This window comes from Loxodonta africana (assembly GCF_030014295.1).
Source record: "Loxodonta africana isolate mLoxAfr1 chromosome 26 unlocalized genomic scaffold, mLoxAfr1.hap2 SUPER_26_unloc_1, whole genome shotgun sequence".
NCBI lineage: Eukaryota > Metazoa > Chordata > Mammalia > Proboscidea > Elephantidae > Loxodonta > Loxodonta africana.
Genome location: NW_026974840.1, coordinates 516912 through 541334, shown reverse-complemented (window position 1 = coordinate 541334; position 24423 = coordinate 516912). Strand labels below are relative to the sequence as shown.

At 47.1% G+C, this 24423-nt stretch overlaps 1 long non-coding RNA gene across 3 annotated transcripts in view; it reads left to right on the top strand.

The window, feature by feature from the left end:
* LOC135229111 (uncharacterized) overlaps positions 1-16245 on the top strand; it is a 220561-nt gene extending 204316 nt beyond the window's left edge. For 2 of the 3 annotated variants that reach the window (XR_010319898.1, XR_010319900.1), the window contains 3 exons: positions 805-952; positions 8015-8189; positions 12239-14431. This is a non-coding gene — a long non-coding RNA (uncharacterized LOC135229111). Of the gene's footprint in view, positions 1-804; positions 953-8014; positions 8190-12238; positions 14432-14950 lie in introns of those variants that run through there. The other variant, XR_010319899.1, reaches the window with a different exon arrangement.
* Positions 16246-24423: the final 8178 nt, after the last annotated feature.

Below are 24423 nucleotides of genomic sequence, written 5' to 3'. Positions count from 1 at the left end.
GGGGAGCTGCTGCTCAGAGACGGCACCCGAGGGAGGCACGAGATGCCGGGCTGCCCACCGCAAGCCCGCAGGCTCCAAGGAGGAGGAAACTGCGTGCGCCATGAGCCTTTTGAGACAGGCCCAAGCCCGCCTAGCTGGGTGCTAACCTCACATCTGCCAGGCTTGCAGGTTCCACCAGGACTAGGGGAAGCCTAAGGCCAAGGAGGGCAAGGTCTAGGGTCTGGACCTGAAAACTGGTTCTGCCACTTGTGAACGCAGCGCTTATGCTGGAAAGGAGGGCAGGAAGCATATCGCAATGTGTGTCCGGACGATGACCCAGAAGGGGGGAGTTGTGGTCACCTACGGACTCTGGGTCTGCATATGGAGGCCCCCAGGGTGCAATTCCAGGAGCAGAAGGCAAAGCACAGAGGCCAAAGTGCACCTCGCCGATGCTTCCCAGGGGCATTTCCCCAAATATGGGGAGCAGTCCCTTCTCTGGGCTAGGGACTTTGTTTCCTCCATTGTCATCACTGACTGTGAGCAGACTCTAGTCTATGCAGACTAATGAGGAGCTATCAAAATGAGCTCCAAACTCCGGATTTGAGTTAAAGATCATAAATTAACACAGAGAAATACGACTTTAGCAATAAGTGACTGTTTGAAGTCCAGGTTGCCTTAAAACACGGAATTTCAGTCTTTCAGCTCCTCTGCTAATGTAGTGACTAAGAACAGGATCTCAGTGGAGCTCAAAGATGTGGGGCACTGGGAATACTCTGGGTCTGTCTGCTCACAGCTGATTGCCTGATTCCCAGTTTTATTATACAGCTTAAATACAGACCAGAAGAGGAGTTTGGGGCTTGACACCTGACATCTTAACACCAGTTCCTGTTTCTTGAGGAAGGAAGAGGTAAAATAAATCAGCGTTTACTGTGTCCTTCTCCATCCCCGGAAGTCTTCATGAAGACCCTCTCAGGTAAGGATTGACAGGGAGTGGCTTGGTTTACTATTCGACTTTGTCCTTCAGTCACTTTGTTTATGTCCTGCATGTAAACTATTATGCATTGACAGAAGCATTCTAATTCTTATGCAGAATGACTAGACCTGCTGCAGAATGACTATATTGTGCCTCCCTTGGGCGCCCCTGTCTGCGCAGCACCCCCCACCCCCAACTGCCCAACCGCCTCTCTCCTGGCATTCTGCTTCTAGAAGCATGTTCTTTTGATGCAGAGATGCAACACACACAGAATCCCAGCTGGATTACAGACTTGAACCTGAAGACCTTATGCAGAATGACTATTTATGAACCACTAAGCTTAGTACTAAAGCAGGTACTTACCCCTCAGAGAAGGCCCTGGGGGAGGTTGATACATGCATTCCCCAGTGCTCCTGCTGCTCTAGAAGTGCCTGAAATGCCTCTGTGGGAAAGGCCTTCAGAGTAGGCTCATGGCCCACGTGGGAATTCAGGCCTATTTTTCTGTTAGAACATCTCATTTCACTCTGAAAATGTTATTATCCAGTTTATTCACCAGACATGAGTACAGACATCTCATATTTTCAAAATTAATCCCATTCTCTAATACTAATTTGCCACCAAGAGTATATTCCAAAGTGTTTCCAATAGGCTAGAAAGTCTTTCCAAAGAGGGGAGTCCTGCGCCATGTTGTGCAGTGAGAGCAGGGTTGGCATAATATGTTTACCCAGATACCTACCACTTTTTAAAAATTTTTATTGTGCTTTATTTGAAACTTTACAGAGCAAATTACTTTCTTGTTCAGCCATTTATACACAATTGTTTTGTGACATTGGTGGCAATATTCATGATGTGTCAGTATTCTCTTCTATGCTCCAGTTCCCCGTTTCCATCTGCCATGATTCCTGTTCCATCCTGCCCTCTTTTCTGTGCTTTTGGGCAGGTTTTGCACTTTTGGTCTCATACACACGATTGAACTAAGAAACACTTTCTTCACGTGTGTTATTGTTTGTTTTATAGACCTGTCTAATCTTTGGCTGAACGGCGAACTTCAGAAGATACTTTCGACTTTGTTGCTTTCCATAATTCCTGAAATTCCAAGCCTGCCACCTGAAGAACTTCCTTTAGTGTTTCATTTAGAACAAGTCTGGTGGCGATGAATTCTCTTAAGCGTCCTTCACCTGAGAATGTCAATATTTTTCCTTTACTCATGAAGGAAATAACAGCCTATAGAACACTGGGTTAATGTTTCTTTTCTTTCAGTGTTGAAAAAATGTTGTTTTCACAGCCTTTTGGCCTCTATGGCTTCTGATGATGAATACAGAGTCATTCCAAATGTTTTTCCTGTGTGAAATGAGTTGTTTTCTCTCTAGCTTCTTTGAAGATATTTTCTTGGTCCTTGTTATTCCACAATTGACAGTGAGGCATTGGGGCGTAAAATTATGTGAGTTTAACTTGTTGGAGTTTGCATAGCTTCTTGAATCTGTAAGTTTATGTCTTTCAACAAATTGGGAAAGTGTTGAGCCAGTATTTCTTCAGATACTTTTTTCTACACTACATATTTTCTCTACACCTTATGGAATTCCAATAAATAAATGTTAGATATTTTTGGATTTTTTTGAGGCTCTGTTCATTTTTTTTTCAATATTTGTTCTCTGCTTTCAGATTGGATATTTTCAATTGAACTATTTTCGTCTCATTGATCCTTTTGTCTGTCAACAGCATTCCGCTGATCAAGTGAATTTTTTATCTCTATTTTTCCTGTCTAAAATGTTCATTTGTGAATGGTTTCTATGTATTTTTCTATTTTTCTAAGGTGTGCCTGTTACTTCTTTGAGCGTGGTTAAAGTAGCTTTTTAAAGTTTTTGTCTATGATTCCAAGACTGTGTCTTACTTCAATCTTACAGAAAATGTTGATGTTGTTTGTTTTAGGAATCACTTGACCCAGTTATGTTCAGGCTGCAGGTTCTTTCCCAACTTCTGGATGCTGTGGCTCAGATGTCAGTTCAGATTTTGAAGACTTTGCAGTGATATTTGGATGTAATCTATGGGAGTGTCACTCAGTCTGGGACCTTGCTGGTGTTCTAACCCATAATGCAGTTCTCAAAGGATTGATCTACTTCTTGGGGTCAGAGCAAAGCATATGCAACTGTGGGAGTGGAGGGGGTATGAAAAACAACTTTTTGGTATCCCTCTCTTGAGCCGCCTGGTCTCTGTCTCTGTGAGGCTCTCTGATGTCTGAGCAGCTACCTTCCTGGTCCACTGGCAAGAATGTTGGGACTTTAATCTCTTCATTCTGCTGTGCAATTAAGTGACTGGATCTGCCTATGAGGCCAAATAACGGTAAGATGGATAAAATGTAACAGAGATTCCTCTATATTATTTGGTCCTTATATACTTAGGTCAGAGAGAAGGCACACTGTTTCTGGTGATACTTCCAAACAGGTATGGAGAAAAAGGCATTAACAGGTCGCTAGCTGCATACTAGGTGTTACAGATTAAACTCTGTCTTCCCAAAATGTATATATCAGCTTGACTAGGCCATGCTTCCCAGTATTGTGCGATTATCCACCATTTTGTCAGCTGGTGTGATTTTCCAATGTATTGTAAATCCTACCTCTATGATGTTAATGAGCGAAGATTTGAAGCAGTTATGTTAAGGAGGCAGGGCTCAATCTACAAGATTAAGTTGTGTTTTAAGTCAATCTCTTTTGAGATATAAAAGAGAAAAGAGCAGAGAGACAGGGGGACCTCAGTACCACCAAGAAAGAAGTGTCAGGAGCAGTGCATCCTTTGGACCTAGGATCCCTGTGCTGAGAACCTTCTTGTCCAGGGGAAGATTGGTGACAAAGACTTTCCCCTAGGAGTGACAGAGAGAAAAAGTCTTCCCCTGGAATTGGCACCCTGAATTTGGACTTACAGAGCCTCCTGGACTGTGAGGGAATAATTTTCTTTGTTAAAGTCATCCGTTTGTGGTATTTCTGTTACAGGAGCACTAGATATCTAAGACACTAGGTACCAGGAGATGTACATTTCCCAGCTCTTTCACTCCCAGGGACACTATGACTAAGTAGCCACTGCCATAAATCCATGCGAGCAGACTATTCTGATTACTGCTTTGACTCTACTGTCTGTTATGGTAACCACACCCACCTTGTCTTTGTTGATTGAGTGCCACCACTTGGCTGCTACCACCATGGGGTCCAGTCAACTGCATTGTAGTCAGGTGTCTTAATTCAGTTAGGGCAGTTCTCACTGTGGACTCTTACTGACATAAAATAGCAACCACAGAAGTCTTCAATAATGCTGGGGCTTGCTGCACAAATTTGTACCTCACCGCTATGGTAAAAAGAGAGCCCTCTGGGCAGTCCGTGAGTGGGTCTGTGGGTCCAGCCTAATAAATCCATTCTAACATGCCAATTTCCCTCAGCCTTTGGTTACCTTCTCCTACATTATACAATGGCAGATCTGCCATTTCCACTTGGTTTATTGTAGGCCAGCACTTAATCCATGCTTCAGTAAACCAACCAAATAAACTATGAGATCCTTTTCTAACCTCTGAAGCTGAAACACTGAATGAAGAATCTATGCTTCCTGGGTCTATATCAATAAACTCAGACTAATCCACCTTTATGTTGCTTGCACCATTATCCCACACCCATAGTAGCCATTCCCACACATATTCACCAGGTTTCTGTATGTATATATTAGAAAAATCAAGCAGTTCTTTTGGAGTTTAGCATACCTTCTCCTGGGTCACACTTTATAGTTCACCTTTTGGGGCTTGTTGGGACTGAAGCCTAGGTATAGGTCTAGAAGCAAAAATGGGCAGTGGCAGTGGGATGTTCAGCCGTGTCTTATAAGGCATCTGCCTAAGGTGATGCCCCAGGCAATGCCCCAGACACCACCCCAGGAGACAAACAAGACACTTCAGGCACAGCTGGGGCAATCTCATCAGATGGAGGTGGAAGGGATAATTGTTTTACTGGGAAGGGTGGCTTAGCTGGCAAAGTTAGAGAATCTCTTCAGATGGGAGTAAGAGGTCTGGTTCTGTTAGGAAGAGCGATTCAACAGAAATTGGAGGTTCATTGTCCCCCGCTTCCTGACTGTCTGCCCATATGTCCTCATCCCGAGTTTCAAGATCCCATTTCCTCCCAGTCAGTGCCCTCACTCTAACTTCAGACACCATTTGAGGTTGGATATTCAACTGGCGCTTTAATTCAGTCACTCTTATGATAAGAATCTGAGTTTATTTTTGGCAGCATTAGCCTTGTTACTATAAGAAATATGGTTTTCTTTCTGGGCACAAGTGGCATCTTTCAGATCTTGTATGTGGTGCTTGAGCTTTGAGTCCATTTCTTTCATTCACCAGTGTGGCTAGCAAAAGCAGGACCAACCAAGCAGCTTCCTTATTATTCTTATTCTGACAAAATTATAGAAAAGTATCAAATATGTAATCAGACAGAGCCTTGTCTCTCACAAATATTTGATCCAGTGGTAGTAGTATTTTGCATATTTCTATTGTCACCTCCCACCATGGATTAGCAATAGCCTGTTTACTACTGGAGACAGTCATCAGTGCCTTTAAGACTAGCCAGACTTGAGAATCAATTCAGAAAACTCATCCTTAAGATTTGCTTCCTCTAGAACCACAGTAGGTACCAAATGTCTTAGCCTGGGATCTCTCGAGGTGCAAAACTAGTGAAGAGAATATATATATATGGAAACCCTAGTCGCATAATGGTTAATACCTATAGCTGCTAACCAAAAGGTTAGCAGTTCGAATCCACCAGGCACTCCTTGGGAACTCTGTGGTGCAGTTCTACTTTGTCCTGTAGGGTCACTATGAGTTGGAACCGACTCGATGGCAATGGGTATATATATATATATATATATATATATATATATATATATATATATATATATATATATACACACACACACATGCACACACACATACATATATATATGCATACATATGTTAGTTGTGGCTGTTAGATGCCATCGATCCTGTGTAAAACAGAATGAAACACTGCCTGATCCTGAACCATCCTCACAATCATTTGCTATGTTTGAGCCCATTCTTGCAGCCATTGTGTCAGTTCATGTTGTTGAGCGCCTTCCTCTTTTTTTCTGACCCTCAGCTTTTCCAAGCATGATGAGCCTCTCCTGGGACAGGTCCTTCCTGAAAATATGTCCAAGACACGTGAGACGAAGTCTCGCCATCCTTGCTTCTAAGGTGCATTCTTGGTGTACTTCTTCCAAGATGGTTTTGTTTATTCTTCTGGCAGTCCGTGGTATATTCAGTATTCTTTGCCAACACCATATTTTAAATGAATCAGTTCTTCGGTTTTCCGTATTCATTGTCTAACTTGCTCAAGCATGTGAGGTGATAGAAAATATCATGGCTTTGCTCAGGCACACCTTAGTCCTCAAAGTGACATCTTTCTTTCTCAACACTTTAAGGAGGTCTTTTGCAACAGATTTGCCCAATGCAATACATTGTTTGAATTCTTGACTGCTGCTTCTGTGGGCATTGATTATGGATTCAAGTTAAATGAAATGCTTGATGACTTCAGTATTTTCTCTGTTTATCATGGTGTTGCTTACTGGTCCAGTTGTGAGAATTTTTGTTTTCTTTATGTTGAGGTGTAATCCATACTGAAGGCTGTAGTGGTTGCTCTTCATCAGTAACTGCTTCAAGTCCTCTTTACTTTCAGCAAGCAGGGTCATATCAGCTGCATATCATAGGTTGTTAGTGAATCTTTCTCCAAAACTAATGCCATGTTCTTCTTCTTCGAGACCAGCTTCTGAGAATGTTTGCTCAGCATACAGATTGAGTAAGTATGGTGAAAGATACCACCATGACACATAACTTTCTGATTTTAAACCACACAGTATCTCCTTGCCCTACTCAAATGACTGCCTCTTGGTCTACGTAGATGTTCCGCATGAATACAGTTAAGTGTTCTGGAATTCCCATTCTTTGCTAAGCTATCCATAATTTGTCATGAGCCACACAGTTGAGTGTGCTTGTATAAAAAAAATAGGAAACAAAAATAGGTAAACATCTTACTGATATTCTCTACTTTCAGCCAAGATCCATCAGACATCAGAAATGATATCCCATGTTTCACGTCTTCCTCTGAATCCAGCTTGAATTTTTGGTAGTTCCCTGTCTGTGTACTGCTGCAACTGTTTTTAAATTATATTCAGCAAAATTTTTCTTGCGTGTGATGTTAATGACATTGCTCGATAATTTCCGCATTGCGTTGGACCACCTCTCTTTGGAATGAGTACACATATAGATCTCTTTCAGTCATTTGGTCAGGTAGCTGTCTTCCAAATATATTGGAATAGTCAAGTGAGCGCCTCCAGCACTGCGTCCATGTGTTGAAACATCTCATTTGGTACTCCATCAGTTCCTGGAGCCGTGTTTTTTGCCAATGCCTTCAGTGCAGCTTGGAGTTCTTCCTTCAGTACCATCAGCTCTTGATCCAATGCTACCTCCTGATATGGTTGAACGTCGACCAATTCTTTTTGGTGTATTGAGTCTGTGTATTCCTTCCATCTTCTTTTGATGTTTCCTGTGTTGTTCGATATTTTGCCCATAGAATCCTTCAGTATTGCACCTAGAGGCTTGAATATTTCCTTCAGTTCTTTCAGCTTGAGAAATGCCAGGTGTTTTCTTCCCTTTTGGTTTTCTAACTCCAGATCTGTTCACATTATTATTATCATACTTTGTCTTCTCCAGCTTCCCTTTCAGGTATTCTATTGAGCTCTTTTACTTTATTTTTCCTTCCATTCTCTTTAGCTACTGTGCATTCAAGAGCAAGATTCAGAGTCTCTTGTGACATCCTCTTTGGTCTTTGCTTTCTTTCCTGTCTTTCTAATGACTTTTTGTTTTTTTCATATATGATGTCCTTGCTATCATCCCACAACTAATCTGGTCTTCGATCATTAGTGTGCAGTGCATCAAATCTATTCTTGAGATGGTCTCTAAATTCAGGTTTGATATACTCAAGGGCATACTTTGACTCATGGACTTGTTTTAATTTTCTTCAGCTTCAACTTGAACGTGAATATGAGCAACTGATCATCTGTTCTGCAGTCAGCCCCTGGCCTGATTCTGACTCATGATATTGACCTTCTCCATCATCACCTTCCACAAATTTGATTCCTATCTATTCTGCCTGGAATAGCTCACGAGTATAGTCACCATTTATGTTCCTGATGAAAGGTATGTGCAATGAATAAGTCATTGGTCTTGCCAAATTCTGTCATGTAAGCTTCAGTGTCATTTCTATCATCAATACCTTATTTTCCAACTGCTGATTTGTCTGCTTTGTTTTCAACTTCGCAATTATCAGTACATCTTGATTGATGAATGCATCACGTTTGATCAGTTTCAAACTGCGGAACTTGGTAAAAACCTTCAACTTCTTCATCTTTCACATTCATGATTTGTGTGTAAATTTGAATAATAGTCTTATTAACTGGTCTTCCTGGTAGGCCTGTGGATATTATCCTATTGCTCGTAGTGTTGTACTTCAGAAAAGATCTTGAAATGTTCTTTTTATCGATGAATATGATGCCGTTCTCTTCAGTATCTGAATCCTGGCATAGTAGAACATATCATTGTCTAGTTTAAAATGTCCAAAACCAAGCTATTTCAGCTCACTAATGCCTTGGATTACTGACCTTTATGCATTCCATTTCATTTTTGATGACGTCCAATTTCCCTAGATTCATACTTCCTTCATTCCACATTCTGATTATTAAAGGATATTTGCATCAGTTTCTTCTCATTATGAGTTGTGCCCCATCAGGAAACGTCATTAAAGTGGGATCTACTTTGAGGAGGTAGCTCTTCGCCACTCGTATTTTGAGTGCCTTCCAACCTAAGGGGTTATCCTCTGTCATTGAATCAGACAGTGTTCCAGTACTATTTGTAAGATTTCACTGGCCAGTTGTTTTTAGAAATAGATCACTAGGTCCTTTTTCCTAGTCTGTCTAAATCCAGAGCTCCACTCAAACCTGTCTACCATGGGGGAACCTGGTGGTATTTGAAATACCGGTGGCATAGCTTCCAACATCACAGCAACATGCAAGCCACCACAGTACAACAAACTGACAGAAGAGTGGTGGGAGTTAAAAATAAGAAGAACCAAAAAGAGTGCTTCTTCCATGTCTGCTGATTTAGAGGAACCATGAAAAATTGTCAAGTGAAGAGTGATTCAGAGAAAAACATGGGTAGAATGTGACCTAATTTCCATAAAACAGACAAATGAATGTACTTACATGTGTCCCGGCAAAAAGAAGTGTGTAAAAGGGTACATATGTATCTTTGGACACTGGACACTTTGGGGGAGCAGGTACAATATACTTATGTGGGGATGGCTCTTATTATAACTTCTGTATACAAATCTCTGTTGTTAAATGTGTTATAAGAATGTAAAACCTTTTAAAGTTTAATAACATCATACGTGTATGTGTGTGTATTTGAAACTTTTTTTTTTTTTGACTATTTTATATATGTGTTTTTTAATTATCTAGTGTGGCTATAGCAGAGATTCCACAAGTGGATGGCTTTAACAAACAGAAACTTATTCTCTCACAGTTTAAGAAGCAAGAAGTTTGAAGTCAGGGCACCAGCTCTAGGAGAAAGCTTTCTCTCTTTGTGGCTCTGGGGGAAAGTCCTTGTCATCCATCTTCCCCTGGCCTAGGAAATTCTCAGCGCGTGGACGCTGGGTCAAAAAGACGTGCTCCACTCCAGGCACTTCTTCCTTGATGGTATGAGGTCCCTCTCATTTCTGCTCACTTTTCTCTTTGTATCTCAAAAGAGACTGACTCAAGACTCACCCTTATCCTGTAGATTGTGTCCTCCCTCATTAACATAACTGCCTCTAATTCCGCCTCATTAACGTCACAGAGGTTAGAATTTACAACACATAAGTAATCACATCAGATCACAAAATGCAGGACAACCACACAATACTGGGAATCATGGTCTGGCCAGGTTGGCACACATTTTGGGGGACACTATTCAATCCATAACAATAGAGAAAACACTGTCTTCAATGCCAGATTCAGAGACTTTTATCCATCTGTGAAGGGCAAACAAAGAAATTGAACAAAATTCAGACCAGCGAATTATTGCTTGCTCTTGGAACTAATGACTTCTTCTGGTCTCTATGCCTGGAAATGGCCAAAAAGAATTCTGTGAGGATTAATTCAGTTATTGCTAAAACATCTACTGCATTTACATGTCTACAGGTAAGGAAGAATGCTGGACACCGTGTGTGATTCATTAAGTAACACAGGGACCCTTAGACTATTGTTCTCCTTCTCTGATATGCCACTATCACCTTCTCCCCTTGTTGCTCTCCTGAAAAACCCACACTTGTATATTCTAGGCTTTTTTCCAGGATTGAATTTGCAGGAAGTTAAAGATATATCTTTGAAAGATAAAGAAGACTTTGGCCACATTGTCTTTAGACAGTCGAACTTCCCAGCCAAACTCTGTGCAGGATGGGAATTCACAATCCCTCCTACTCAGTACCTCTGAGCAGGACGGGATTTCTGTTTCATTATCAGGAGACTGTGGAATTCACCCCTCTTCAGAAAACTTACTTTCCTTTGCCTCAAACTGTCCCTCTCAAAATCTGTCACGGTCACTCTGAGAAATTCACATGGGCAGCCTGTATGGAAGTGCCCATCCTAGAGGCCCTGCCCTCCCTTCCTTGCTCCGTAGGGCTTCCTCTGACACTTGGGGTCACATCTCCCAGGGAGTACACACCTCTGGCACTTCTAGGGATTCCCAGGCCCTGGGATACTGTGGATGGGACTTGGAACTCAATCTCTTTCTTCCCATCCTCACCTTTGGTTATCTGTGTTCTGTCTTCACCATATTTAGGAGGCCTTGTCTTCTCTTTGCTCATTTCATTTCAGTTAGGCTTTTCTATTCCAACTCTCTGATCTCAGAACAGATCAGGTTAGACCACAGAAAAGAGAAAGACCAAGCAAACATCACTGATCTGTGCAGAAGCTGCTGGGAAAGGATTCGATTCTCATTGGTTTAGGGTTTTATGCCCACTGCTCACCGGCAGGCAGGTTCCCCCCAGAGTCTGGCTTCTCTCTGGTACCTTGTACTACAGAGAACTCAGTGCCCAGCCCACCTTCACAATCACACCTCCCTTAGAGCTATCTTTGCAGAAGCTCTTTCTCAGACTTCCATGTCCCACTGAAATTCTATTTCTCTTTCCTTACAAACATTATGCTCATTCTCAGGGCCCTGAGACCTCATCTGCAGATGAGTCTTGTCCTCTTCTCTCCTTGGCGGGGGAAGCTTTTGAGTGGACCTCATGTCTTCGGACAGCTATCCTGGGGCTTCTTCCACCCTGGTGCTGTAGGGCTGCATCTCTCTTTGTACTAGAGGGGGCGTGGAAGGGGCACAAGGCTAAAAGAGGATGGATCTTCCAGGTGAGGTGGGTTTAAGAAGCCTGAATAAAATTCTTCCCTGAAGGGTGAATATTTTGCAGTCCAGACATCCTGCTTCTCTCAGTCTAAGAGTCCTAGCACGTCTTCAGGTGCTTTCTCCATTGACCTTGAAGCCATGTCTGCAACCTCTGCAGCCAGGTCACCCACATGTGTAGCAGCACCAGTAGGTGTGGTAGCTTCTTCAGCCCCTGTCTCCTCCTCCAGATGCTCCTGGAGGTGCCTGGCTCTTCTTGCCAGGACTCCAGGATGCTGACCAGGGACTCAGTGTTGGTTAAAGGATGTCGGCCAGTGACCACGTCTCCTCATTTCCTTTGAAGGCTTAGGCTAGTTGCCTGGGCAGAAGACAGCCAAGGTCAGCCTGAGCCTAGACACCTAGTGACCTGTGACACTGCAGCCAGTGACAGATGTTAATTTCCATGCTCAGGTATCCGCAGGTGGCGGATTCAGAGTGGTCGGAGGAGAAGTGTAACTAGAGATCACACAGTCACGAGGGCACGGGCCAAAGGTCAGGGAAAATAGGTGAGGTCGTGGAGCTCTAGCGGAGCCAGTCTAGGGCACAGGCCTCTCTCCTGTACGTGGCAAAGAGGCGATCCATATGCTGCCATCTGCAGACTCTGGACTGCTGGGGCCCTGGTTGTCCAGATTTCGGCCTTGTCTTTGGAGAAGTGACGCGCATGCAGTGTGGCACCTGGGGCTGTGGCCCAGCAGAGGGCAAAATCTTGAAAACGCGGGCTTCAGTTGACTTTGCCTGTGCTCTCCTTTGGCTGAGTGACATCCTGTGTTTCCTAGCAGGAGAAGGCATTCGTGGAGAGAGGCGGATTCCATGTGTGCAGGCAAAGTGTGTGCTGAGATGATGAGTCGCTGGAGACCAGTGTGCACTCTTCAGACCCAGGATAGGCCTCTGGCAGGTATGTGTCAATGTTTTCTGCCCATGGCACTCACCCAGGTATTTGCATACAATGTTATCAGCGGAATTAGTAGTCTCCGGAGAGGCTGCCACATGTCAACAACATTCACCCGGCCAGGGTCCACCCGTGATGTAGCTCCCCAATCAATCACTACTCTCTAGACCTTCCAGATAGACTAGCAGATCTTCTCTTCCCATGGGCAATCAGTAGAGCCAGAGGCCTTCCCCCTTTGCTCTTTCGTCTCTAGGCACTCTGTCAGGCACTCCAAGCTGTGAAGTGCCTGGGGGGGAGAAGGAAGAGATTTCAGAGAATGAACACATCCAGAGAGAGACAAGAGATGCTGAGTGGGGATGCCTTGCGTACTGATATCCTCAGGAAAGTGGGAAAGAGGTACCTGGTCTGCTCTGCCAATGCCCTGAAGCAGTCCGCACCAGGGGCTCCCTTGTGCCTGCGTAGCCTTTCCCAGGGTGTGCTCAAATCCTGTGGCCACTAGGTGTCCTAGGTCACAATGGAGGGCCCTGTGTCATCTGCCTGGTGGGCTGGATCTCTGCCACTGGCTGAGTCTTGTCACCAGGCCCATCGTAAGCTCCGCCCACTCTTCCGGTGGGGGGACTGTCTCCATGGTGATGGCAAAGAAGCCTTAGTTCCGCCCACCTGGCCTTCACTTCACCTACCTGGCCTGCTGACCCTCACTCAGACCTCTGTGTTGATCAAAATAAATGTCCGCCAGTGGCCAGGTGTCAGCATCTGGGACAAAGGATTCGGGACCTTGCCTGAGGCAGAAGGCAGCCTAGGTCTGTGGGTACCTGGAAGTCTAGTGACTTGTGACGCTGCTGCCAGTGATAGATGGTGACTCCCACACTCACATATCCCCTGGTGGCAGAATGCTAGTGATGGGTGGAGAAACATTGCTCAGGAGCACACGTTCAGTAGGGCACCGGCCAAAGGCCAGGGCCAGGAGTGGATGTCGTGGAGCTGAATGGAGAGCCAGTGAAGGGTCCAAGGATTTCTCCTATATGTGGAAAACAGGTCATCCGTGTCCCCACGTCCATAAACCATTGGACTGCTGGGGCCCAGGATGCCAGGATTTCGGCCTTGCCTTCGCAGCCCAGCCACATACGCAGCCTTGCACTGGAGGCCGGGACATGTAGACAGCAAAAATGTGGAAAATGGCAGTGTCTCCTCAATTTCCCTGGCATCGGCCTTTTTGAGCGGCATGCTTTTTTCCTAGTAGGATAAGGCACTGACGGAGAAAGGCAGGATTATGTGTGCAGGAAAGGTGTGTGCTGAGAGGGTGACAACGTTGAGACCAGGTTGGGATCTTTAGTCCCAGGAAAGGCCCCTGGCAGGTGTGGGGCAATGTTCTCTGCCCATCCGAGTTGGCGGGGGGAGGTTTTCACCAAACAAAGCAGCAGCGGAATTATTCGTCCCCGGAGAGGTTTCATCTGCCCACAAGCTCCACCTGGCCAGGGTCCGCCCCTACTGTATCGCCCATGTCAATCAACAGAAGCTGAGACCTTCCAGAGAGACTACCTGCTATTGTCTACCCACGGGGAAGCGGTCCAGCCAGAAGCCTCCCCCGTTTCATCTCCAGGCTCTCTCTCAGACCCCCCATACTTGTGATGTGTCTCGGGTAGAATGAAGGGATTTCTCTGAATGAACACATCCAGATAGGGGCCATAGATGCTGAGGAAGGGCGCCTTGCCTACTGATATCCTAGCGTAAGTGGAAAAGAGGTACCTGCCTGCTGTCCCAGTGTGTCGAAAGTGTCCACATCAGGGGTTGCCTACTGTGAAGTTATTCCCTGGGTGCCCTCGATTTTGTGGCCAAAGACACAAGGGGCCATTGTGTGTCCATGCATACAATGGAGGGCTCTGCGGAACTGGCCGGTTAGGCTGGACTTCTCCTATTGGCTCAGTGTTTGTGACCCGTCCCTGTCAGAACTTCCGGCCAGCCTTCCGGTGGCTGTCTCCATGGTGATTGGGAAAGAAGCCTTAGGCCCCGCACTCAGCCTTCACCTGGCCTACCTGGCCTCTTTACCCTCATCTGGACCGCTCTGTGCATGAAAGAAAGGATGTCGGCCACTGACCAGGTGTCCTTATTGCCTTTGAAGGATTAGGCTCCTTGCCTGGGCAGAAGACAGCCAAGGTCAGCCTGAGCCTAGACACCTAGTGACCTGTGACACTGGAGCCAGCAACAGATGTTGATGTCCACGCTCAGGTATCTGCAGTTGACAGATTCAGAGTGGTCAGAGGAGAAGTGTAACTAGAGATCACACACTCATGAGGGCAGGGGCCAAAGGTCAGGGAAAATAGCTGAGGTCGTGGAGCTCTAGCGGAGCCAGTCTAGGGCCCAGGCCTCCCTCCTGTACGTGGCAAAGAGGTGCCACCGTCCACAGAGTGTGCCGCCATCCCTAGACTCTGGACTGCTGGGGCCCTGGTTGTCCAGATTTCGGCCTTGTCTTTGGAGAAGTGACGTGCATGCAGTGTGCCACCGGGGGCTGTGGCCCAGCAGAAGCAAAATGTTGAAAATGGGGCTTCAGTTGACTTTGCCTGTTCTCTCCCTTGGCTGAGTGCCATCCTGTGTTTCCTAGCAGGAGAAGGCATTCATGGAGAGAGGCGGATTCCATGTGTGCAGGCAAAGTGTGTGCTGAGATGATGAGACCCTGGAGACCAGGGTGGACTCTTCAGACCCAGGATAGGCCTCTGGCAGGTATGTGTCAATATTTTCTGCCCATGGCACTCACCCGGGTATTTGCATACAATGTCATCAGCGGAATTAGTAGTCTCCGGAGAGGCTTCCACATGTCAACAACATTCACCCGGCCAGGGTCCACCCGTGATGTAGCTCCCCAATCAATCACTACTCTCTAGACCTTCCAGATAGACTAGCAGATCTTCTCTGCCCATGGGCAACCAGTAGAGCCAGAGGCCTTCCCCCTTTGCTCTTTCGTCTCTAGGCACTCTGTCAGGCACTCCAAGCTGTGAAGTGACTCGGGGAGAGAAGGAAGAGATTTCAGAGAATGAACACATACAGAGAGAGAGGCAAGATATGCTGAGTGGGGATGTCTTGCGTACTGTTATCCTGAGGAAAGTGGGAAAATTGGACCCTGGCCTGCTCTGCCAATGCCCTGAAGCAGTCCGCACCAGGGGCTCCCTTGTGCCTGCGTAGCCTTTCCCAGGGTGTGCTCAAATCCTGTGGCCACTAGGTGTCCTAGGTCACAATGGAGGGCCCTGTGTCATCTGCCTGGTGGGCTGGATCTCTGCCACTGGCTGAGTCTTGTCACCAGGCCCATCGTAAGCTCCGCCCACTCTTCCGGTGGGGGGACTGTCCATGGTGATGGCAAAGAAGCCTTAGTTCCGCCCACCTGGCCTTCACTTCACCTACCTGGCCTGCTGACCCTCACTCAGACCTCTGTGTTGATCAAAATAAATGTCCGCCAGTGGCCAGGTGTCAGCATCTGGGACAAAGGATTCGGGACCTTGCCTGAGGCAGAAGGCAGCCTAGGTCTGTGGGTACCTGGAAGTCTAGTGACTTGTGACGCTGCTGCCAGTGATAGATGGTGACTCCCACACTCACATATCCCCTGGTGGCAGAATGATAGTGATGGGTGGAGAAACATGGCTCCGGAGCACAAGTTCAGTGGGGCACCGGCCAAAGGCCAGGGCCAGGAGTGGATGTCGTGGAGCTGAATGGTGAGCCAGTGAAGGGCCCAAGGATTTCTCCAACGAGGCAAAATGCAGATCAAGCCAAGGACCACAAAGATAAAACAGCTGAAGAAATTAAAAAGGTTACTCAAGAACATAATTAAAAATTTAATAAGCTGCAAGAAACCATAGAGAGACTGCAATCAGAAATTCAGAAGATTAACAATAAAATTACAGAGTTAGAAAACTCAATAGAAAGTAAGAAGAGCACAATTGAAGAACTGGAAGGCAGAAGTACTGAGATTGAAGATCAAACTCTTGGGACTAATATATTGGAAGAGACAGCAGATAAAAGAATTTTAAATGAAGAAATCCAAAGAATCATGTGGGACTTTATCAAGAGAAATAACTATGAGTGATTTCAGTACCAGAACAGGGAGGGCTAACAGAAAATACAAAGGGAACTGTTGAAGATTTGTTGGCAGAAAACTTCCATGATATCATGAAAGATGCTCATCGAATTCCACACAGGGTGATCTCAAAAGAAAGTGACCGAGAGACATAATAATCAAACTTCCCAAAATCAAATATAAAGAGAATTTTAAGAGAGGCTAGGGATAAAGGAAGTCACCAACAAAGGAGAGTAAATAATAATAAACTTGGTCTACTCAGCAGAAATCATGCAGGCAAGAAGGCAAAGGGATGACTTATACAAAATATTGAAGGAAAAAAATTGCCAGCCAGGAATCAAACCATAACCCTGGCCCTCTGGCCTTCTGGCCCTCTGGCCTTAGCCCTCTAACTCTAGCCCCTAAGCCCTGAGCCCCAAAGCCCCTAAGACCCTAAGCCCTTAGGTCCTAACCCCCAAGGCCCTAAACTCTAACCTCAACCCAAACCCTAAGCCCTATACCCTAAACCCTACAACCTAAACACCTACACCCCAAAACACTACACACCAAAACCCTACACACTAAACCCTATACTCTAAGCCTCAAACCCTAAACCCAAACCTCAAATCTCAAAGCCCAAACTCTAAACCTAACCGTAAACCCTAAACCCTAACACCTAACCCTAACCCCTAACCACCCTAACCCTAACCCTCGAACCCTAACCCTCTAACGCTAACATGAAACCCTAATCCGAAACCCTAACCCTCTAACTCTAACCTCTAACCCTAACACTCTAGCCCTAGCCCTAATCCTAACCCTAACCTCCAAACCCAACCCCAAACCTTAGACCTCAAATCCCTAGCCCTAAACCTAAGAATGAGCCTAAGCCTAACCCTATCACTTAACTCTAAACCCTACACCATAACACTTAAAACCCTAACACGCAAAACCCTAACACGCTTAGCCCTAACACATTTAACCCTAACACCCTAAACACCAAAACCCTAAACACTAACACCCTTAACCCCAAACCCCTACCTCGTAAACCCTAAACTTAAACGCTAAACCATCTAACCCTCTAACCCTAATACCCTAAACCCTAACCCCAGCCCCCAGCCTTAACGCTCGCTCTAAGCCTTAAACCTTAGGCCCTAAACCCTAGGCTCTAAGCCCTAAGCCCTAAACTCTAAGTCCTAAAACCCTAAACTCTAAGCCCTAAGCCTAACCCTCTAATCCTAAACCCTAAAACTTTACCCGAAACCCATCCCAAACCCCTAAACCTGAACCCCTAAGCCCTAGCCCTAACCCCTAACCCTAAACCTCTAAACCATACCCCTAATCCTCTAAACCTAAACCTCTAACCCTAAACCTCTAACCCTAACTCTCTAACCCTAACCACAACACCAACCCCAACCTCGGAACCCTGAAACCCTAACCCCCTAACCCCAAGCCTCTGAACCCTAAGCCTAAACCCTCTAACCCTAAACCCTAACCTTCACCCCCTCACACCCTCACTTTCTCACTCCCTCACTCTATAATCTTCTCAACCTCTAACCCCCTCACCCTCTGACCCCTCACCCTCTAACTCCCTCAATCTCTAACCCCCAACCCTCTAGACCCCAACCCTCTAACACCCACCCTCTAACACCCACCCTCTAACCCCAAACCACATATCCCAAACAAACCCAACACCAACCCCAACCCTAAACCTAAACCCTAACCCCTAAAACCTAACCCAAACCCTAACGACTAAACCCCAAAACCCTAAACCCCAAACTGCAACCCCTAACACCTAACCTGTAACTCCAAACTCTAACCTCAAACCCTAGACCTAACCCTTACACCTAACCCCAAACAAAAAACCCTAACCCTAAACTCTAACCCCAAACCCTGAGGACCCTAACTCTAACAACCCTAACCCTAACATCCCTAACCCCAAACCCTAACCCTTTTTGTTAGCAGCCGTAGCACTTAACCACTAGCCACCAGGGTTTCCATGAGCAGTCACAGGAATAGACATATGCACACCCGTGTTCACTGCAACATTATTCACAGTAGCAAAAAGATGGAAACAACCTAAGTGCTCGTCCACAGAGGAATGGATAAACAAACTACGGTACATACACACAGTGGAACACTACACGACAATAAAGACCAATGATGAATCTCCGAAACATCTCACACCATGGATGAATCTGGGGCGCAGCACACTGACTAAGTCAATCACAAAACGACATATACAGTAAGAGACCACTATCATAAAAACTCATGAAAACATTTACGCACAGAAACAATCCTTGATGTTCACCAGGGAGACGAAGAGTGGGCAGAGAAAAGCTAAGTAAACAATAACCAAAAAAACCAAACCCACTGCCGTCGAGTCGATTCCAGCTCATAGAGACCCTATAGGACAGATTAGAACTGCCCCATAGAGTTTCCAAGGAGTGCCTGGTGGATTCGAACTGCAGACCTTTGGTTAGCACCGGTGGCTCTTAACCACTACACCACCAGAGTTTCCGACCAAACAACAGATATGTGGTAACTCTGGTGAAGGAAGAGACGGTACACAAGACTGGGGAATGAACCTCAGCCTCACTCTAACCCTAACCCTAACCCTAAACCACTTGTGCCCGAGCCTAGTAACCCCAGCCCTAACCCCAACCCCCAACCACCTAAAACCTATACCCCTCAACCTAACTCCCAAACCTCTAACCCCCAAACCTGGACCCCTAACACCAAACCCTAACCCCTAACCCTAACCCTAATCCTCTAACCCTTCTGCATCTCTGGGCCTCTCAACTCTCCGTCTGTTTTCTCCCTCCAAATCCTACTAACACTCAGTGGAATTTTGAAGTTTGAGCTGTGCTTTGCTTCTTGTTGTCTCCACTGGTCCCATCAAGGCACTGCATCACTTCTTTGCTCTGCTTCACTATTGAGTTCCAAAACCATGGCTTAGAATCGCCTGACACTGAACTTCAGCGATTCGGCGCAAGGCCGTGAGAGGGCGCGCGCACCGCCGGTTCTGTTCTGCCCACCAGGTCCTCCGAGCATGGGAACCTCCTGCACCTAAGCCAGGACGACCTGGGTACCGCTGCAGTGGTGACAGCAGAAGCTTTTCTTCCTGAGGGACCCAAGACCCCAGGGCGCTCTCTCAACACTCCCATTAATGCTATGATTATCCTAACCCACTCCTTCTGCGCGACTTAGTGGGTCCTCTACCAGGCCCAGCCTTCATGACCCGCACCCCACTGCCGTGGTCACGTAGAGGAACCTGCAGGGCCGCGCCCTCCCCGTCCAAGCTCTGCCCCTCCATACCCTGATGCCCTGCAGGCCTCTACTAGGTCCCCGCCCAGGGGAGAGTTGTCGCCCCGCATGGGGTGGGGGGACACGAGGGAACATTCGGAAACCACCCCCAGGCACGAAGCCGACTGCCCGATTGCCCGTATTGAGACCATGTGAGCAGGGCTGCCCCGCCGACTGGAGCCTGCAGGGCATCACTCACGTTTGTCAGCTTCTCACCGCCCTCTGGGCTCGGGATCCCAGAGCAGCCAATCCCCCCGGGGGGGGGGCGGTCCGTCCGCAGGTGCTGGAAGATCGGGTTGGTGCCCATGGCCGGAGCGCTTAAAACCCTTAGAAACCCTCATAAACCGTCAGCTCCAGACCTTCAAATGTCAGCCCGAGAGACACCTAATCTCCAACCTAAAAAAAAAACAAAACACACCCGTTGCCATCGAGTCAATTCTGACTTATAGCGACGCTATAGGACAGAGTAGAACTGCCCCACAGTTTCCAAGGAGCGCCTGGTGGATTCAAACTGCCAACCTTTTGGCTAGCAGCCTTAGCACGTAACCACTACGCCACCAGGGTAACCCACTAAACCTACTGCCACCAGGGTAGAGGCTCCAAATCCTGCCAGTGTGAGGAACCCTCAAATTCCCTCAGCACCAGAGACTGCGTCCACAGCGACCGGTACACAGTGCCACACAAACGTTTAAGTTAACAAACGACCTGGTTGCTCAGGACCCCTTCCTGCTACCCCCACCCCCGCCACCCAGAGGGGGAGCAGGACCCGGCATGCACACTGTTAACAGACTGAATCCTTGCTTCCACAAGGAGTAGGATCCCTGTGCTGCTCCACAGATTCCCAGGACCCCTTCCTTTCCCAGTGGGGCCGCGCCGACGCCCCAGCCCCGAGAGTAGACCAGCCGGGCGTGGGCGCGGGGTGCCTCAGCCTCCCAGGCACAGTGCCCAAAACAGTAAGGGGCAGCAGGGCCTTGGGCGGGGGATCCCTCTCTCCCCTGTCCCTGGCACCCTACGGAGTCTGGTGGGGGTGGGACGACGAATGGGGGCGAGTGCCACACCCTCAGTTTGGAATCTCACCCCCCGAGCGAACTCTGGGCCTTGGTTTCCCCTGGCACAGGGAGCAGGTGGGGGGCGGGGGGGGCAGGTGCCCATCCCCCAGCTTGGCCCGCAAACCCGCCCCGGGCAGAGTAGGGACCTTGGCACAGCCCTGGACACGGCCTTTCTCCCCAAGCCCTCCAAGCCCCCAGGCCCGAGGGCACTCCGCAGCTGGATCCCGCGGCTGGACCCCCCCCAACCGCAAATCCATGGGGATGCAAATTTCGGGGACCAGCTGCGTCTCCCGGGCCAGAGGCTCCCTCTCGCAGCCCCTAGAGTGGCTGCGTCCGCCCGGCCCCGCGCCGCCTCCGCCCCTGGGGATCACTCAGGACGGGGTATGCCGGAGGGGGCGATGCAAGCTGCTAACCCAACGTCCGGACTCTCCAACCTCTGGAGCCCACGGGGTGCTGGGACTGGGACCTGCCCTCCCGGCGCCTTCCCTCCACACCTTCGAGGGGCCGGGCTTGTTCAGTCTGGGAGCGGGTCCCTCCACCCAGCTGCCGGAGTTTCATAACTTTCAGAAAACACAGCAGGGAAAGCAGCACGAACACCACCCTCTCTAAGGCGCGCCATCCGTCCCGGGCCCCTCACCACCCGTCCCAGCGCTTCCGGGAGTAACTGGCTGGAGGGAGAGGAACATGGCTGCCGGCCCCCCCCAGCGGCCCGGGTGTGGGGCGGGCGTGGGGGGGTTGGGCCTCCAGAGGGGAGGGTGGGGTCTAGAAGCAAGACAACGCCAAGGTGCCTGGGGTGAGGAGACGGGAGACGTCAGGAGAGGGCCCTCTGGCTTGCAGAGTTAAGTGTTGGAGGTGCAACGGTTAAGTGCTTGGCTAACTGAAAGGTGGGCCATTGGAACCCACCAGCTCAGGGGTTGAAAAGATCTGGAGATGGGCTCCCATAAAGATTCTAACCAAACAAAATCCAAACCAGTTGCTGTTGAATCAATTGCGACTCATAGTGACCCTATAGGGCAGAGCAGAACTGCCCCACAGGGTTTCTAAGACTATAAGTCTTTACAGAAGCAGACTGCCATGTTTTTCTGCCAAGAAGCAACTGGTGGATTCGAACTGTCCACCCTTTGGTAAGCAGCCGAGCTCTTAACCACAGTGCCACCAGGGCTGCGCCATAAAGACTGCAACCTAGGAAACCTTGTGAGGCAGTTCTAAGTTGTCATACAGGGTTGATATGAGTCAGAATCTCTTGATGGCACACAACCATGATTGTCCTAAGAAAATTCCTCCAAGCATCTGTCTACATGACCGCTGAAGCACACATGCATGCACGCTATCAAAGCAGTGCGGCCAAAGACAGGAAATTGGAATAGAGACATTATAGAGTGGACAGTGAAAAGTGATTTCTGAGGGACATGCAGCTCAAGCGGAGGAGGTAGCGTACAACTAAATGCCCTTCTCCTTCTATTGTTCAATGGTCTTGAGAAAGAATGTGTCCCAGGAATTAACTGTAGCCCAGGATAACTTGAAGACAGCAAATACAGAGGACCGGTCAGGATGCTTCTGCAGTGGTCAGGATGAGGAGTGATGGTGGTAGTGCAGGTGGGAGCAGGCTTGAGGTGTACTTTGGAGCTTGAGCTGCCAAGAATTGCTGGTGGATCAGATGTATGGGATGAGGGGAATGTAGAATCAAAGGTGACTTCTAGAATTCAGGCTACCATGAGCGCATGGTCACCAGAGCCATTCTCTACCATGTGGAAAACCATGGAGGAACAAACTTGAGAAAATGACCAAAAGATTTTTTCTGGACATGTTAGATTTGGATGTCTGAGGTCATCCAAGTGTGAAGAACAGTTCCCAGCTGTGGATACCACTCTGAGGTAGAGTAGTTTTCCGGGTTCTAAGAATTTGGAGATCATTAGCCTATAGCTGATTTGAAAGCCACTGGTGGTGCGATGATTATGCATTTGGGTGCTACCAAAAGGTCTGCAGTTTGAATCTACCAGTCGCTCCTTGGAAACCCTGTGGGGAGGCTCTACTCTGTCCTATAGGGTCCCTATGAGTCAGAATCCACTCGATAGCGACTTTTTTTGTTTTGTTTTAATACTAAGCTCAGAAAAGTTGTGTGTCAGGGTTGTATTTTTTCACAATACTTATTCAAGCAGTTCAAATCTACCAGCCACTCCTTGGAAACCCTATGGGTCAATTCTACTCTGTCCTTTAGGGTCACTATGAGATAGAATCGACTCAACAGCAATGAACTTAGTCTTAGAGGAGCCCTTTGTCTGTCAAAGCTGAGAGTTTTACTTCATACTTTTTAAAACTGCCATGTCTCATGTTACGTGGCTACCCTTACAGGAGCATTTTTGGTGCTAACTTGACTTGTTCTTGGTGAAGGGCTCTGTATTCATTTTCTAGGGCTGCCGTAGTAAATTACCAAAAACTCAGTGTCTTTAAAAAAACGTATAATCCAAACAGTCCACGAAGCTGTATTATATGAAGAAGAAGGGGCATCAGGATTAGAGGAAGACTCATTAACAGCCTAGACATGCAGATGACACAACCTTGCTTACTGAAAGTGAAGACGACTTGAAGCACTTGCTGTGAGGATCAAAGACTTCAGCCTTCAGTATGGATTACACTTCAACGTAAAGAAAACAAAAATCCTCACAACTGGAACAATAAAAAATCACAGTAAACAGACAAAATACTGAAGTCGTCAAGGATTTCATTTTACTTGGATCCACAATCAACACCCATGGAAGCAGCCGTCAAGAAATCAAACGACATATTTTATTGGACAAATCTGCTACAAAAGACCTCTTTAAAGTGTTAAAAATCGAAGATGTCACTTTGAGGACTAAGGTGTGCCTGAACCAAGCCATGATATTTTCAGTCGCCTCATGTGCAGCTAAAGCTGGACAATGAATAAGGAAGACAAAAGAACTGAAACTTGGATTATGTTGTTGGTGAAGAATAATGAATATGCCATGGACTGCTAGAAGAATGAACACACCTGTCTTGGAAGAAGTACAGCCAGAATGCTCCTTAGAAAGGTGGGTGGCAAGACTTGGTCTCACGTACTCTGGACATATTATCAGGAGGAATCAGTCCCTGGAAAAAGACATCGTGCTTGGTAAAGTAGAGGGTCAGTGAAAAAGACAAAGATCCTCAATGAGACGGATTGAGACGGTGGCTGCAACAGTGGGCTCAGACATAGCAATGAGAAAGGCCCAGGGCTGGGCACTGTTCCGTTCTGTTGTACACAGGGCCGCTATGAGTTGGAACTGACCCAACAGCACCTAACAACAACATCATAAACTCACTGGATCTCCTGGGGATAGAATGTCATATTCAGTGTAGAATAGATAGAGTTTCTTTGTTTGTTTGTTTACCATATTTACTAATACTATGATTTACATTTGATAACTTGCACAATCTGTTGGATTGCTTTTCTTTGGAATGGACACAAACATGCATCTCTTGCAGCCTGTTGGCCAGGTAGCTAGCTTCCAAATTTCTTTGCATGATGGAGTGGGCATGTACAGTGCTGCATCTGTTTGTTGAACCAACTCAGTGGGTATTCTGTCAGCTCCTGGAGCCTTGTTCTTCACCAGTGCCTTCAGTGTAGCTTGGACTTCTTGCTTCACTTCTACCAGTTCTTGATCATATGCCACCTCATGA